This window comes from Myotis daubentonii, chromosome 15, assembly GCF_963259705.1.
Source record: "Myotis daubentonii chromosome 15, mMyoDau2.1, whole genome shotgun sequence".
NCBI classification, from domain to species: Eukaryota; Metazoa; Chordata; class Mammalia; order Chiroptera; family Vespertilionidae; genus Myotis; species Myotis daubentonii.
The window spans coordinates 29,869,322-29,887,196 of record NC_081854.1 but is presented as its reverse complement, the minus strand read 5'-3'; the positions used below and the strand labels follow the sequence as shown (position 1 = coordinate 29,887,196).

Below are 17,875 nucleotides of genomic sequence, written 5' to 3'. Positions count from 1 at the left end.
GCTAACTCCAGGAAGAACTGCACGCCCAGACCCTCTGCACTGCTGTGCGTCGGTGGCTTGGGCTGGCTCACATTTTTGAGAGCGCGGCAAGTGGCAGGAGGGCACGCCTGTGTCTGTGGGGAGAGCCGCCTCTGGGCACCCCTTTCCTTGCCCTCTTTTTGCTCACAAATGGGACCATTTGGAAGACAGGAAGACAGGGGCAGAAACAACCTTGCTTAGGGCGGCTGAGTCATGCGCCACCGTCAGTCTGGAATGTCTCCTTGGAAAGAGGTTCCTGGGCTCCAGCCCCACCCACTGGGCCACTCTGGGGCTTTCCTCCCTCCCGCCCTCCTTACCTCCTCCTGGAACCCTTCCATCCCGCCCTTCCCCTCGTCCTCTCTTTCTCTTTCCTTCCTAACCACCTCTCACTCCTCCCCCTCCCCCATTTACCCCCACTTTCTGGATGAGCCCCACCCCCATCACAGCAGACCCTGTAAATGTACCCACAAGACTCATCAAACACAGGTGCTGCGTGTAACCATGGAGGAGCTGCGTGCAGTTGAGCAGTAAAGCTAATACCATGCCTGGCAGATAAAAATTCATTCATTTCCATCTTCTACATTCCTTTCTGTGCTCCAGAGCCTGTTTTCTTTTTTCTGATGTCTGAGACCCTGGCCTGGGTAATTGAGGGATGCAGGGGTGTGTCAGAGCCAGGGAGGGTCTGCTCTGAACAAATGCTAGGCATCAAGGGTCCTGTGTCGGTGGGACCACTGCCCCTCCGCCCTGGAACACCACTATCATGCCCCACTGCTCTGAGACCCCCGAGGCCCCAGCCACTCTCAGAAGGAGCTAGGGCTGACCCCCCACACCTCAGGGGCCAGCTCTGCCCTTGGGCCTTTCAAATCCTCCCTGAGTCGTGGGTATCACCACTTCTAAGTCCCAGACGAACAGGCAGGAACTCAGAGAGGGTGCTGACTTGCCCAAGGACACACAGCTGGGAGGGCACAGTGGGGGACAGAGGCCAGGCCTGCCCATGTCGGGCTCCCTGAGTTCACAGACTAATTGGTAAATTTTGCCAACATTGAATATGTTCCTAATGCGGGTTCCCTGAAGCCTCCTTTCTAGAAACAGGGCCAGTGCACAGATGATCAGCTCTGATGGGCCCCGTCGCTGGTTCCTGGAGAGGTCTCAGGTGCTCCGTACTTCCACATTTGCTGTCACTTGTGCTGAAGTGCATCTTAATGGGACAACAAACTGGGGAGAAGTGGGGTCACCAGGAAGCACCTCTGTGAAGCTGGGAGTGTGCCCCAGGGTTCAGGCAGCCACTGGCAGCAGCAGGCAGCGGAACAGAGAAGCAGCACCCAGACAGGCTCTCCTACTAACACCCGTGCCCTTAGGGTGGGCTCCTTGCCTCTTCCAGCCTCAGTTTTCTCATCTGGCAAATAGGGCTAAAGACCCTGAAGTAGCTCAAAAGATCACAGGTGAAACTGCAAAAACTCTAGGAGGGCTTCAACATCTGCTACGGCACGGCCACAGGCCCGGTCCACGTCAGAGACCTCATTTCCCAGGGACGAGGATCTTGTCTGCTACGGCACGGCCACAGGCCCGGCCCACGTCAGAGACCTCATTTCCCAGGGACGAGGGTCTTGTCCTTGGGGACCCACGGGGTCTGGCATGAACCTTCTCACCGGGCAGGCGTGGGACATTGCTTTCAAGGTGTGAGGCTGTCTGGACAGACGTGTGTCCACATGCCGAGGGGCTGTCGGTGTCCAGATGGAGTGGCCATGTGACACTATGCCCCTGGAATTTGCTGGAGGTTTCTCACTCCCCCCATCCCTGCTCTGGCTTTGGGTCCGTGGTTTCATTTTGACATCAGGCAAAAGTCAAAGGGATGACTCAGGGGCGCTGACTGTATCTCCCGGCACTTGCAGGGGAACAGGGAGGAGGGCAGGGGGCCTCTGCTCCTTGAGGTTGGCAAGAGTGGGTCTCGGGTCCCAGGTGGCATGGGGGCTGGCCGGGGGCACTGCAGGCACCTTCTAGCTCTGTTACATCTCAGAGCAAGGGGGCAGGGACTCCCATGTGGGGCCCTGAGAGTCCATACCCCTCCTCAGCCCCCCGTGCGGGTGTCCAGTGTCAGGCAGCTCCTTCCAGGAGAGGCGGATGCGGCTACATGTTCAACTTTGGAAATTGTGAAGAGAAGCTGCCACCTGGCCAGACAGGGGAGTGCTGGGACCCAGAGGCCTGGACCACTGCCTAACCCCAGCAGACTTCTCACACCAGCCTTCTCACCCTCATCCCTGTTGGCATCTGGGGCCAGGTCATTTTTGTCATGGACTGTCCTGTGCCCTAGTTGTGACCACCAAAAATGTCCCTAGACACTGCTGATGTCCCCTGGAGGGCTAAGTCCCCCCCCCCCACACACACACACACACACATTGAGAAGCGCTGGGTCATAGGAAGCAGGATTGGGGTGAGAGGTCAGGGGCTGTCCAGGGTCTCAACCTGAAGGGCTGAGCTCCCAGCTCTGTGGATGGTGGCCCTGGGGTGGGAGAGGCATGCCTGGGGTATGTCCTGGGGCATGTGCTAAACGTCCCTGTGAAATGGGAAGAGCAAGGTTGTGGGATTCATTCATCTGCCCGGCACCTGGTCCAGGGTGGGTAGGGGTCCGTCAGTTCTTAGGACTGTGGTTTTGGTCACCAACACTAAGTGAGGGCTTCTGTCACTTTCACATACTCATGAGAGAACTAGCTTCTTGCACCCAGGTGTGCCATGGGCTGGATACACACACACACACACACACACACACACACACACGCACACGCACACACACACACACACACACCCTCACAGGTGAGTTCTGAAACTAGCTTTCTTAGAAATAAGAATAGACCCCATAGGAAAGATTAGGTAGGAAATACCTTCTGGGAACTTTGTCTGAGCCAGGGGACCCTCAGCATTAGAAACTTTAGGAAACCAACTTGATTGAAATACCGATTAACTCGAGGGGCTTTCTCAGCCCCTTTCTGTGCCACTTTCCATGGAGAGGGCGAGCCCAGAATGATGCCACAGAAATGTGAGCTGAGGCTTGGTGCCTCTCAGTGCCAAGTAGGGCCAGGGGCAGGGGCCTCTGAGTCCCTTGTCCCATTCAGGTTTTCAAGTCAACTGGCAGGGATTTCTGGAACCTTCTTCAGATGGTATAATGAACAGGCACAGGAAAATCAACTTGGACTTGCCATGTATTTGAGCTTATTGTAAATTGTTCGGGGAAAGCTCAGAGCTCAGAGCTCCGCCGCCTCATGCAGAACCAGAGTGCCACAGGCGGGGCCAAGGGCCAGGTCCATTCACTCATTTCCAAGCTTGGTGCAGGATCCTGTGCGTTACCTATACCTTGCTTTACATAATAAAGGTGTTCCTAAGAGGGTGTGAAACTTGAACTTGTGTAAGTTAAAGCAGCTTGAGCACTCTCAGGGGGAACATTGTTCAAAGGACTAATTCTGAAAGGATGCCTTTCTGTAAAGTGAAGTATCCCTTACAATTTCACTTCTTAGAAGTGCCCTAAGTCCACACCTTGAGTTTGTCTAAAGTGGGGGAGGGGCCAGATCTGTCCGTGGACACCTCCAGTGAGGCCTCTCCTGACCTTGAAGGAGACCCACCAGTCCATACGAGGGACTAGCCACTCATCCCTGCCTATCCCAGGACAACCAGTGTCACACGCACTGGGTTATGTGACCTTAAGCAGGTCCCTTGCCTTCTCTTGGCCTCTATGTCCTCATCTGTGGTTGAAGCAATGACCTGTAAGGGCCCTCCCATGCTAGGAGCCTGTCTGATTCCAGCTGCCACCATCTGTGCTCCAGAATTCACCAGGTCTGTCTGTGATAGGCCTGAGGCTGGACAAGGGGACCCAGAGCAAAGGTGCCAAGATTTTAGGGACCATCGACTCCCATCTTGGAGGTGAGCACCTCCTCCCAGGGCGTCCTCAAGGTGCCAACCTGGGGGACCTCAAAGTGAAGTTCCGCAGGCGAGTGCCATGTGACCATTGTGGCATGGCCCCTCATCCTCCTAGCCAGAGCACAAGAGGAAAATGTTTGATGTGTTGGTACCTAAAGAGGGCTAGAGACCAGGCCAGGACGGGTGGGGATAAAGGGGACATTGGAAACCACATGGGTACGCTTATGCTAGCACTTTTTGAAAGTCGTGCTAAATCCAGGTTTGCATCTGAGCAACTCAGGCCTGCCAGTTTGGGGGTGGGCTGGCAAGGGGCATGGCAAGGGGTTTGGTGGCTTTCCCATCAGGGATGCCCATCACCAAAGTGCATCCCATGAAAAGAACACCTAGGAAGAGCGGTGCTAAAAATAGCAACGGGGGGTGTAGAAGAGGAGGGGTGGCGAAGTTTGTAACCGAAGCCTGGGGGCTGACCCACGGGCTGCCCAAGGCTGGGCGGAGGGCTCTCTGAGCACCCAGCCGCTGCCGCTGCCGAGAACTTGTTTGGAGAGGACTTGGCCCGCTTGCGCGCCGGCCTGGGAAGCGGTTGGAGGCTGCTCTCCTCCTCTCCCCACCCCGCCCCGTAGGGGCAGAGCGCGGCGCGGCGGCGGCGGGGCGGCTCGGTGCCCGACGGGCGCGCGGCCCGTCTGCACGGCCCCGGGCCGGCCTGCGGTCGGTGATGGGACTGCGCTCCGCGCTGCAGAGCGCTCGTCTGTGTCCGCCAGCGCGGCGAGCTGAGCGGGGCCCTCGGAGCGGGAGGTGAGTGTGGACGCGCCGCGCCCCGCGCCGCCTGCGCATCCGGCAGGGACACCGGCTCCGGTTCGAAGGGACTTGGGTTCGAACCCCAGGGTCACCTGGCTGCCCGCGCCCTCGTGGCCCCGACCTGGCCCCTCCCCGTGCCCTGGGTAGGGCACCCCGGCGGGGCCAGACGGACCCTCCCGCCTCGCTTCGCCGCGGCCCCTTCCCGGCTCCCCGACCTCGCTCGCGGGACCGGGGACGTGCGGCGCCACCAACGCCAGGACGCCAGGGGTTCTGCGGGGCCGCGCGCGCCGGCCGGCCGGCCAGCCTTAGCCCTGCCCAACGCCGTTTTGCGGGGCTCGGCCAACTCCTCTGGGCACTTTGCAAAGGGCAGCCCGGGTGCCCGGTGTTGCGTGCCCGCCGGGACCACTGAGCGGGGACGCCGGGAGCAGGGTCCGCCCGGCCGGACTTCGGGGAGCGGGAGTGCATGGCCGGGGATTCTGGGGGTGCGCGGCCGCGAACTGGCTCATTCATTGAGGACTGGAGCAGCTGGTCCGCTGCCTCCTCCGGGCCGCCCCCGGGGAATGTTGGCCGGCAGCTCTGGGGGCGGTGGCACAGGCAGCGCAGGGCGGGGTGGGGTCTTTGGGGCCGACTCCACGCCGCTCAGCTCCTGTCGGGAAGGCCACGCGGCGCCCCCACCCGGCCCGCGCCCCAGGCCGACTCACGCGCTGAGGCAGCCGGCTGGAGGGACCCGTGGGGACGCGGCGCCGCGTGGCGGCGGCCGGAAGGGAAGGCCAACGGGGCTCGCGGGGACTTCTCGCGGCCACCCAGATTCTGCCGCTGTACCTTCGGCCTGAGCTGCAAGCTGTGGGTGGACAGGCTCTTGGGCACCGGGAGGCGGTAGGGGGCTTTGAGGTGAGTGGCCTCCTGCACCCTGGTGGTGGCTGCGCTTCTTACACTCGGTACCACATAGGGACTGTGCCACGTGTTACTGCTTTTAATCCTCATATCATGGCATAGGAGGTACCCATGTTCCAGATGAAGAAACTGAGGATAAGAGAGCTTTGGTAACTGGGTCAACGCAGCACAGCTAGTGAGCAGCGATGGCTGATAGTCTCTCTCCATCTGTTAGACTCTGCCTGTTGGTGGAAAAAATGTGTATTGAGCCCTTTCTGTGCCCCACACTGTCCCAGGCACCCCCAGACCCAGCCTTCTTGATAACAAACAAAGCAAATAGGTAAAATGCCAGGCTAGTATCAGAGTGAAAGCCAGGCAGTTATAGTCTGGGGAAGGGCAGCCTCTGGGAGGGCGTGCCCTCATGTGCCATATGCCCAGCCTGGCAGGTCCCAGACCCTGGAGCAGAGCTTGCCAAGAGCCTCACCTGTGAGTGGGAAGAGGGAGGGATGGGAAAGCTGGGTGTCTTGAGGGGAAACCATGCCACTACAGTAAAACATAAGTGAAGGGTATATGGCCTCTGTGCCTGGGCCTCAGGCTGGTGCAGCCCCTGGCAGCGTGGAAACGTCCCAGGATTTCATGGTCAAAAAGAACTTAAAGGTCATGAACTTCAGCCCCTTCGTCAGTGCTTCAGTCTCCACCAGACTCTGATTCCAGGTTACTGACTCTGCTTGAATACCCCCAGCGATGAAGATTTCACCTCCTATCATAGCAGTCCATCCCATGACCCCACCCCGGGAATATGCCCGAGGGCTATGAGAAAACTCTCTTTGGTTAGCAAAAGGCCTCCTACCTGTGTTCCCTGTCAACCCCGGTCCTGCCCTCATGGGCAGCACGCTAGACGTCAGGTTCACTCTTATACACAGTTGCCTTTGGAGAATGTTAATAGAGAGATTATGACCCCTTTAGGCCTCATCTGTTCCGGTCTTGCACCTTTTCTGACTTGACATTTCCCAGTCAGGCTCCATCCGGCCTCCCTCCCTGGGAGAAAGTCGGTGGGTCTCTGCTGAACACCAGGGTGGCCTGGAAGCGGAGACCTGCTCTCACCTCCTTCCTTCTGGAAACCTGCCACCATTGATGGTGCCAAAGACGCATGTGCTTCTTGACATCAGTTCACACTGTGGATTCCTCTGGAGCCCTGAGACCTCCAGGCCAAGCCCCACCCCCACCTCCTTCTGGTTTTGCCTCGTACTAAGAATTCAGTTACTTGTCTGCTTCCTCATCCAAAATGAAGGACTGAGAGTGAGGAGACGGTGGTGTACTGATTGAGAGTGTGGGCTCCAGAATCAGCTGCTCGGGCGCTGTATGCAAGTCACCAACATCTCTGACCTCGATTTTCCCATCAGGAAAAATGGGGAGAACTCACAGGTTTCATGGGATGGGCTGAGGGATAGAGTGCCTGCAGTGTAGGCCTGCCACACCGAGGTACTACCCACCGGTCTGGGGAGTCTCACAGAGCCTGTGAGAAGAGTTTTGAAGATGCGAAAGACTTAGAAGGGTACAGATGCCAGCTCAAAGTCTAGGATGGCCCAGCCACAGTAGCTCAGTGGATTGAGCATCATCCTGTGCACCGAAAGGTTGCCAGTTCAATTCCAGGTCAGGGCACATACTTGTGTTTTAGGTTCAATCCCCAGTTGGAAGGCAACTGATTGCTGTTTCTTTCTCTCTCTCTCTCTCTCTCTCTCTCTCTCTCTCTCCCTCTCCCTCTCCCTCTCCCTCTCTCTCTCCCTCTCCCTCTCCCTTTCCCTCTCCCTCTCCCTCTCCCTAAGTATGTCCTCAAGTGAGGATTTTTTTTTAAGTCTAGGCTGGAGGAGGTAGTAGGAAATGGTAATGCAGGCAAGGCAGGATACATCCCAGGCCCCGTGGACGCCACCTCCCCAGAGAGCGGCTCACCCAAGCCAGCTGCCCAGCTTTGCTTTGGTTCATTCTAGAAGCACATAGTTGGGAAGAGACTTAGGAAAGAGTGTGCCCAGCCCACTCTCCCGCCCACTGCACACAGAGCTAGAGCTGGAGCCTGTATTCAAGGCAGGCCTCTGTCCAACCCCATTCTCCTTCCCAATTCAGTCCTCATCGTCCATTCTCAGGACACTGGCTCCCCCTTCCCACCTCTTGTCCTGGACACTCTGGCTTCCACCTCTACCAGCCAGCAGAACGCCCCTCCCTCTGCTCTGCCCTCCACCCTCCAGATCCCACCTTAAGCGTCTGTGTGCTCCTGATAGACAGTCCCTCTTGAAGACACCCTGTTCAGAGCGCCCCCCTGCTCAGCCAGGTACAGAGAGCAGTCGGCACATACTGGCTGGGGGGCGTTCAGGACCTGGATCTCTGGTGGAATTAGCCCATGACGTAGTGAGCATGGCGGAGGGGGCCGGGGGAGGAGAGCTCCTTGAGATGGCCGTGCAGGTGCCCAGGGCCTGTTTCTTTAGTCTCTCCTTGCTAGTTCATTCTTACCATTCACACGTGGCCATGGCTGGGGTGGCAGTGCTGTCCTCGGGGACAGACCGCAGTTTTGTAATTCAGCCCCTTCATGAGCTCAGCTAAGTGGAAGGAAAGATGGCCCTGAGGTGGCAGGTTGTTCACTGCACAGGGCACCGGCCCACACTCCGCTCACCAGGCCTGGGCTTCTGGGGCCGTGAACACCTTGTGCTTACACCCAAAGGTCCCAAAGCACGAGAGGCCGCGCCCCTTTAGACATGTGTGCCGTCCGTGGGCCTCTGCCCTTGCTCCCGGGGCGTCACACACAGCCTGTCATGTATGCGTGCTGGACGCTGCGCCTCCAGAGGCCCTGAGAGCCAAGGCATCTGTCCTTGCTGACTTGGGATTCCCTCCTCCCTCATCAGGTGCTGTCAAGCATCCAGGCCCCCTCTGCATTTTTCTGGGTCAACGTCATCCTTATAGATTTCCCCTTGGCCCGGGAGTGCCAAGACAACTCTGGGGAGGGGTGGGAAGCAGGGCAGCCGGCGGGCAGGGACCCACCCCAGGAGTGCTGGGGACTTGGAGCCCAGCTGCGGTCAGCACAGTGAGTTCCTGCCTCCAGATGTTCTTCAAAGCCTTCGGGCCCCGCCCCCTCACGCAGCCGCCTGCGGTTGCTGGTCCTGACTCCCAGCCACCGGAACGTGAGATCACCGACTGCTTTGGCAGGGTTTGGGGGCTGTGACCCCGGCATCAAACTATAGGTTCTCGGCTCATTACTCATCCCACTCTTGTCGGGATTGAAGTGGTCTCTGCGAATTACATCCTTGTTTAAATAGAGCTGGCTTTGGGGAGGACAGTTCCAAATATAAGCTTCGTTTATGACCAGGGTCGGGGGGGCCAGGGGGTGGAGAGGAAGCCTGAAGATGAAGGTTAGAAGGCAGGGCTTGTCTGGAGGATTTGGGGGCTTCCTGGTAGACCCAGGCCCCCTTCTCACCCTGTCTTCCCTGTCACCCAGCACTTAAAGCGAGAGGGGGCCACACCATCTCTAAGGAGCTGGCAGAACTGCTTTCCTCTCCTCTCCCAGGGAAGCTCACACCCACAGCTCCACCCTCCCAGGCTAGGTCGGGTGAGTCCCTTGAGTGAAAAGCACATGGCTTAGAGGGGTCTTAGCGTAGGGGCCGTGAGGCCAGAACCAGGCACTGACCCCGTGGGGGCCCTGGTTTCATTACAGAGAGGGCCAGGCAGGCCTTCCTTCAAGATGCAGTATGCAGCTACCTGTCCGGGGCCACCCCCTGGACCCGGGGAAGGAAGGAGGGAGTGCCCATGGACAAGTGAGTGAACGGACCGGTGGGAGCAGGAGATTCGTGCGCTGATGCATATGAATGAAATGGGGGCCCATGCATGGGACGGTGCCCACAACAGCCTCTCCTTCCATCCTCAGCCCCTCCTATGAGTGGGCAGGTGGGAGACAGTGGCAGGGCAGGGGACAGAATGTCCTGCTAACAGCCTCTGTCCTGACTCTGAGCTGCTCACTGGGCCAATGTCCCACCCAGTGGCCAAACAGAATCCACATTCATGAGTGGCCATTGAGTCTTTCCAACGGCCTGGGCACAGCCCCTGGCTGCAGAATGTGCCCGTTGCATTTTCCGAATTCCTCCAGGCGCTGGGCCAGGCGGTGTGTGTAAACAGGGCCTGCTCCTCCGAGCCCTCGTTTGGCCAGCAGGGCACTGCCCTCTAGGGATGCTGCGGAGGGGGCTTCTCTGGGTTCCTTGCAAGGGGTGTGAGTGGTGACTGATGCAACACACCAGGGAGTGGTCAGTGTGGATTTACCAAGGCCATGGCCAGATGGAGGAGAGGAGCCAGAACCAGGTCCCGGTACCGGAGGTGGAGGCTGCGGTGCCGGGTGCTAGTAGGCGTCTGTGTCCTACATCAGCCCCACACGGCAGGAGCATAGCATACAATTCACCCCTTTAAAGTGTACAGTACCGTGGTTTTTAGTATATTCACAAGGTTGTGCAACCATCACAACCATCTAATTCTAGAGCAGTCTCATCACCCCCAAAAGAAACCCCATGCCATTGGCAGCCACTCCCAACCCCCCCCCCCCCCAGTCCCTGGCAACTACTAAGCTCCTCTCTGTCTCTGTGGGTTTGTCTCCTCAGGACATTTCATATAAATGAAATCACACAGTATTTTTCTTTCTGTGACTGCTTTTCTTAACTTGTCATAACGATTTCAAGGCTCATCCATGTGGAAGCCTGCACTAGGGCTTCCTTCCTTTTTAAGGCTGAATAATATTCCAGTGTGTGGACGGACCGCGTTTTGCTTATCTATTGAGCGCCAATGGGCATTTGAGCTGTTTTCACCTTTTGGCCATTGTGAGTAAGCTGCTGTGGACATGGTTGTGCAGTTTCGTGTGGACGTGTAATTTCGTTTCTCTCGGGTAGACACCTAGGAGTGGAACTGTGGGGTCCTGTGTTCACGATAACCCTTTCAGAGGGGCCAGACTGTGCCCCACAGCAGCTGCGGCATTTCTCATTCCCACCAGTAGGCGAAGGGAAGGGAGCCTCTTCACCCGCTTCTTATGGACAGGAAACCAGCACAGAAGGGCAGAGGCACTGGCTCAGAGCTGCACAGCAGAAGGGGGGCCCAAGATTTAACCTCTGCCCGGGGAGCCTGAGCTCTGAGCACACAGATGGGGAAATTGAGACAAAGAGCGTGGCAGTCATGACTCTGAGGCAATCTTTACAGGACAGTCCCATCCTGCAGGGGGCTTCTGAGGACTGGTGCCCGCTCTGGGCCCTCTCCATGCCTGTTACCTGCTGCCTTTCCTTGAATGAAGGGGGGAGGGGCTCACTCCTTGAGGCAGGACCCTGATACACTGCCAAAAACGTGTACTGCTCATCTTTTCCAAGACTTCCCCAAAGGGACCCTCAGCCTTTCCACAGGATGACTGTGCATTGAGAAGAGGGAATAAGCACTAATCCCAAAGGCTTGAATGTACTTACCAAGGTCAGGTGATCCATGGCAAAAGCTCAGCCCGCAACCTGTCCTGTGGTTACTTCCTCAGTTCCTGAATGTACAATCGGAGTACACATACCCAACAACCAGCAGGATCCACAGTTCTTGCCCCAGAGAGGTTAAGACACCTGCCCAACGTCCACCAGCTAGGAGAAGTCAGAGGGCCCACGAGCACCATGCACCTTCTCCAGCTCCGACAGGCGGGTGCACTCTGCCCCGGCGCGCCCACACTGGCTCCTGCTGAGAAGCATCTCGCTTGGACACACCACGTGGGGGAGAGGTGTTGGAGGCTCCCCTGGACAGGCTGACTTCCTTAACCTCAGGCTCAGGGTCAGAAGAGACACTGTCCTCCGCAGGAAGGCCACAGCGCAACACTGCCAGGTGGTGGGCACCTCTGCCCTTCGTGCATGCATCTCACAATCACTGTGGAGGGCCACCCGGGGCCAGGCTGTGCGCCAGGCATCAGGGCCATTCAAACTGGCCAAGCCCTCTTCCATTGCAGGGGCTCACAGCCTGGTTGGAGGGCAGCCAGGGAGCGAGGGGGCCAGTGGCTTCCTACGTAGCAACTGTAGGAAAGGCTCATGCGAGTGCCCAAAGGAGGACATCTGGGCGGGATCAGCTGCGGCCAGCCAGGTGAGGTTGGGGGAGACACAGGGTTCCAGGTGGGGATGGCGTATCCCCAGCACTGACCCGAGAGACACCAGGAGATAGCCTGGGCCCAGCCCCTTCCTTTGGGAGAAAGTGCCCGCCTCGGGCATACAGCTCTGAGAGTCAGAGTCTTGATTCGAGCCCACCTGGTTCTTACTGCAGCCCCCTTCACCCCAGGGACCCAAAGGAGAGCAGCTGAGGGGAAGATGATGCCCTAGTGGGGTTCCTGGCCAGGTCTGCTGGGAGAAGTAGGGTCCCCACCCCTTGAGATAGTCGCCACTCCCCACGCAACCATTCAGGGCTGGTCCTGTACCATGGTGGGAGGGTGAGCGCTTGGCAGGTGGAGCTACTGGGAGTGCTGTATCTCCCCTCACCCAGGGAGTGGGGCTGGGGCTGTCATTTTACAGGTGAGGAAACAGACACAGAGAGAAGAAGGAACTGTCGTCAAGAGCCCAAGGTCTAGGCATGACCAAGGGGCAGGTCAGGCAGTGAGTGGGTGCTCACCAGGCCCACCTCCCAGCCTGCAAGAGTCCCTTTAAAGAGCCGGAGCTGTTGCTGGCAGCCTGTGCTATGAGGGGGTGTCTTTAAGATCTAGAAACCCAGAAACCAAAGCCTTCTCTTGTCCCAGCATGTGGCAGTGTGCAATCACCAGAGCAGGGAAGTGTGTATGTGAGCATGCTGCATGCATGTATGTGTGTGGACATGTATGTGCACGTCTGTGAGCACATGCATGTATATATTGTGTGCTTGTGTGTACATAATGGTGTGCACCCACATGTGTGTGAATGCATGTGTGTGTGTTCCTGTGTGCATGCACATGCGAATGTTTGCACATGTGTGCCATGCATGGGTGTGCACATGTGCGTGTATATGTGTGTGAGTCTGTCATTGTGTCTATGAGTATGTACAGGAATATAATCTATAATAATAAAAGCGTAATATGCTAATTAGACCAGACATCCTTCTGGACAACCTTCCAAACGAAGCCAGGGCTGCAGCCGCAGGATTGAGGCAGCCACTGCGGCTGCGAGGGATCAAGGCAGCTGCCCCAGCTGCAAAGGATCGAGGCAACCTCCGCAGCTGCAAAGGCCTACTCTTGCACGAATTTTGTGCATTGGGCCTCTAGTATATAAAATAAAATACAAGCCACAATTGCAAGGTACAAAGGTAATTTTAAGTGTTCTTGTAACTACATTTAAAAACATAAAAAGAAACAGATGAAATTAATTTTAACACACCATATCCAAAATATCATTCCAATATGTAATCAATATAAAATCAGTGAGATGGTTTAGGTCAGTGGTTGGCAAACTGCGGCTCGCGAGCCACATGCGGCTCTTTGGCCCCTTGAGTGTGGCTCTTCCTAAGCCTTAGGAACACCCTAATTAAGTTAATAACAATGTACCTACCTATATAGTTTAAGTTTTAAAAATTTGGCTCTCAAAAGAAATTTCAATCGTTGTACTGTTGATATTTGGCTCTGTTGACTAATGAGTTTGCCGACCACAGGTTTAGGTTCTTGAGATCCCATGTACACTTTACACCTAGTGTGCGCCTCCATTCTGACCAGCCACCTGCAAGCGCTCAGTGGCCATGCTTGCACATGGCTGACGTGCACCATTGGGCTGTAAGTGCTCTTCAGCTGTGGAATCCCTGACATGCCCCCTGGCATAGCCCCTTCCTGTCCAAGCCCCCCTCGGCCTCCAGGACACCTGTTCAGACTTCTCTTCCTTCTCTAAGCCTTGGTTTCTCAAACTGGGTTCCGGGAGACAGAAGTCTCCCTTCCTCCCCTAGGTCTGCTGAATCAGAACCACTGGGAAGGGCCTGAAATCTGCATCTTAACTAGCTCCCTGGTGACCTTGCCCACAGTGAAATTTCAGACTCTCTTAAGCCCTTACCTTTTTATCCCTAGATGCCATGTTCTGGGAACACTGGACAGCAGCTGTCCAGAAATGTACCATTTCCTTGATCACCACCATACCATTGCACATGCTATTTTTCTTTTCTTGGGATATTTGGAAAACTCCTATCCATCCTTCAAAACCCACCTCCAACATTGCCCTGTCACATTGCCCTGCCTTTCCTCTAAGTAAGGCAATGTGAGTTCCCTCCCCTGCATTGCTCCTTCTGAAATCTACCCTGTGCACAGTGGTCCCCGGGAGTGCTGGAACTTGGTGAGGGTCGAGACTGCCATCTCCTTTCTGAAATCCCAGGTCCTAGTCAGGCCCCAGCTCGGAGCAGTCTCCAAGCGTGTTGTGGAATAAATCTGGGCCTGCGTGGGTGGGTTGGTCTCTGCAATCTCAGTAAACATCTGGCCACAGGGCCTGGCAGGAAGCTGACCTCGAGGGTACCACTCGCCTGGCAGCCGTGCCCTGTCTATAAATATATTCTAAACGCTGAGCAGCCCACAAGCATTCCTGCTCCCACCCGCCTGAGGGCCCTCCCAGCGGAAGAAAGGCAGCCGGAGGCCCTTGAGCCTGGCGGTGGCAGTCCCTCCCGGTGAGTGGGAGCGTGCCCACTCCAAGGTCAGCTCAGGGCCTGCCGAATCCGATTGTTATCTGAGCGTGCTTGCCGACATGCCTAGTGCCCAGGCTGCATTTAGCTCTGGGAAAGGCTTCCCATACCGGCAGCGTGCTTTTCTTGGATGTCTAGGCTGTATTTATGCCGGGCTGGTGCCTGAGGAATAATTAAAGTCTCAGAGGCCACCGGAGGGGCCTGCCTGCTGCTGGGCTGTAGGTGCCTGGGTCTGTGCACCCAGGCCTGAGGCCCTCTGGTGCCATATTGTCCAGAGCCTATTGAGTTAAAGATCAAAGCTGGACTTTGACCAAGGCATGTGTGAGCAGAGCCCCGCCTGGACAGGAGACTTCATCATGTCTGGCATGAGGAAGGCTCAGGTGGGAGTCACCCAGGCAGCTGTGGGGCTTCATTCTAGAGCAGCCGTGGGCAAACTACGGCCCGCGGGCTGGATTCAGCCCATTTGAAATGAATAAAACTAAAAAAAAAAAAAAAGACTGTACCCTTTTATGTAATGATGTTTACTTTGAATTTATATTAGTTCACACAAACACTCCATCCATGCTTTTGTTCCGGCCCTCCAGTCCAGTTTAAGAACCCATTGTGGCCCTCGAGTCAAAAAGTTTGCCCACCCCTGCTCTAGAGCCTCACCTCTTTGAGCCTCAGTCTCCCCACCTGGCCCTGAGCATCGCGAGTCCTGCCTCCCCGGCTGGGAATGAGGACCTGTGTGATCAGCCATCAGTCTGAAAGTGCTTTGTCGGCCACAGGCCAGGCCTGGTGTCTGTGGCTGGTATCTTTCTGACAGCAGCGGACACTACTTCACCAGCCTTCTGCAACCAGGTGTCTCAAGCATGTGCCTTCAGGAAAGATTGTCAGGCCCCAAAGCGTAGATCAGCAGTGGCGCTCACAAAGAAATGGCTCCCTGTCTACACCAGCATCGTCAGGAGACGGATGCCAGCCACGGGGGTCATGTCAGATTCTCCAGTGGCTGCATGGGGAAAAGAAACAGGCGATACAAACGTTCGTGATATATTTAATTAACCAGCATAACCAAAACACTTTCATCTGAACACATTGTCTAAAAATTATCAATGAAACATTTCACGTTCTTCAGGCACTCAGGGCAGCCTCGTGGTGCGGGGGTGGGGCTGCACGCAGGTCCCAGCTTCTGGGCATCACTATGTCAGTTCACTGGCATCGCCTCCTCTGGCCCGTGAGCTCCTGACACCCACTGTGCCTGGTCATTTCTTGGCCCCGGAGGCCAGGCAATGTGCAGGTGCTCAGCAAGACAGATGAGATCTGCATCTGAACTAGCTCCCTGCGGGAACGGGGGCTCAGGGACTCCCAGCGCTGTGGTTTCCACGTGGTCACTGTCCTGGTGGTCCCCACAGGCACCCATGCCCACTCCAGGGCACCTGTACCTTTCGACCTGCCCTGTACCCCATCTCATCCATTTCCTCCCTGCTCCCCTGGATAATACCTTAGCCCTAGCAGCCTCAGACTGGCTCGGGTCCTAGGAGTGAATCAGCCCTGGGACCCCCCTACCTGGGGGCAAGCCGTGTAGGCAGGGCCTCCGGAAGTTGTGGCAAGGAGAGGGTTTCTCTTATGACCATGGACAGCCGGTTAGGAAGCACTGGAGGGGGGTGGCTATACATGGGTGAAATGCATGTACACATGTTATTGTCGACATATATATTGGTCTATACATTGTTATATATCACTGTACACACTTTATATATCATAGACAAATTGTGTATTTAACTTACTGGGATTGGGTGCCATTCCGGGGTACTGCGGAACAGGCACCGCGCTAGGACTTAGTCCAGTTGGGCCCCATCCCACAGCACCCCTTGGTGTGGATAATGCATTCATAGCACACTTCCTGCTGAGGCTCTGAGGTTGCACACCCATCAAGGAGAAGGAACTGGGCCCACATGTGCAAATATGAAGTCTATTTCCTTCACTCTTGTAGGTCACCCCCAGCCCAGTGACAGCTGTAGTCCACACACAGTGCCCCAGTGCCAGGAGGTGGACATGTGTCAGCCCTGCTGTGTGGCACCAAGAGCACTCACTGCATTCAGACTGCCTCCCGTCTAGACACATGTCCTGGAAGGTCACGGCCCTGGGCATCCCAGGAGAACTCCAGAGGCTCCACTCAAGCCGGTCATCTCACTGCAGCCAAGACCGCTCTCCCCATGCGCTCACTCCTACTAGAGGCTTCACGTTGGGTTGGGGCTGAACAGGGCAGTTATCCACAGGGTTGCCCACCATCCATTCACTCATTTCCAGTTCTTACATCTCAGCTTCGTGTCCTTTTTCCTGGTCACCCACTTTTAGCTTGGCCGTCGGACTGTCTTTTCTGTATTCTTGTGCTTTGGGCCGCCTGAGTGCAAGTGATGATAACAGACCTCCTACAACACAAAAGGGTATTTATTGGCCTGTGGGACTGCAAAGTCCATGCACTAGCAGGTTTTGGGTAGAGGTGGATCCAGGTTCCCAGGCAACACCTCAGGAGTTGGCCTCTCTCTCAGGAGACCCTCCTGAAGGGTGGCAAAGAGGGACCCGTGGCATAGACCTCTGTCCCACCCACCAGCCCAGCAGAAGTTCCCAGGGAAGCCTCTCATTGGTAGATCCATGCCCACTGTCCACCCAGACTCCATGGCCCGGGCACATGGTGCTTTCAGGAAGGTCTGGGTCATGTGCCCAACCCTGGGACCTGGGGGTGAGATCAGCCCCACCCAGGTCTCATGGCCTGGACATACCCTTCCTTCCCTCTCTTCCATTTTCTGGGGCCCCTCCCAGCTGTTTGGGGAGACAGGGGGAAGAAGAAGGGCAAGTGGGCTGGCAAATTTCAGGATTCCCAGAGGGTTGGGGGGGCAAGGTGGTATATTGTACTATATTAGTAATCTTTGCTCCAACATATAAATATGAATCCAGATATTTATATAGGCATCGTGTGTGTGTGTGTGTGTGTGTGTGTGTGTGTGTGTGTGTGTGTAAGAGAGAGGGGGCATAGAAGAGATGGTAGGTAAGTAGGTAGGTAGGATGATACATAGATAGAGAGAATCTCCTATGTAAGGTTTCTTTTGGACATTTGAGTCAAGTTTCAGTGGCTATACAAGTTGGAAACCCCCAGCCTACGATGACCTCAGACCCTTTGCATCCCTGACATGCTGGCATCTGGAAGTCTGGGAGTCAAGCCAGGAGCTTGATCCTACCTCCCCAACCTCCCTCGGGCACAGGCCCCTGGTGTTAGGGCACCCGGACCCTCGGGTGCAGAGCAGAGGCACTTCTCTCCCTGCCCAGAGTCTCGAGTAAGAGATGGCTTCGCTCCCGGCAGCCTGGCAGGGAAAGGCTCAGTCAGCCCACTGGGCAAAGCCGGGTCAGCGAAAACAAAACAGAAGCCTCAGGAAGCACGTCCTATCAGCAAATGAGGAAAATGCTGGAGGGAGTGACACCTCTCCTTCCTGGGAGGAGGCCTTTGATCCCTGCCTCCCAGCTGTGTAGTCTGAAGGGCCTCTGCGATGTCCGGCTCCTCACAGGGACCAGCGTGGGGAGCTGGGTCCTCCCCACCCCACTTCTCATCTCTGGTCTCTCTGCTCAGGATGCAAATGCAAAGGCACAGTGG

General features: G+C 56.3%; 1 protein-coding gene across 1 annotated transcript in view; it reads left to right on the top strand.

Annotated features, from left to right (window-relative positions):
- The first annotated feature begins 4,421 nt into the window (after nucleotides 1–4,421).
- ZNF469 (zinc finger protein 469) overlaps nucleotides 4,422–17,875 on the top strand; it is a 54,003-nt gene continuing 40,549 nt past the window's right edge. Inside the window, exon 1 of the mRNA XM_059667097.1 lies at nucleotides 4,422–4,719. The gene's annotated coding sequence lies outside the window, so the exon portion shown is untranslated. The remainder of the gene's footprint in view (nucleotides 4,720–17,875) is intronic.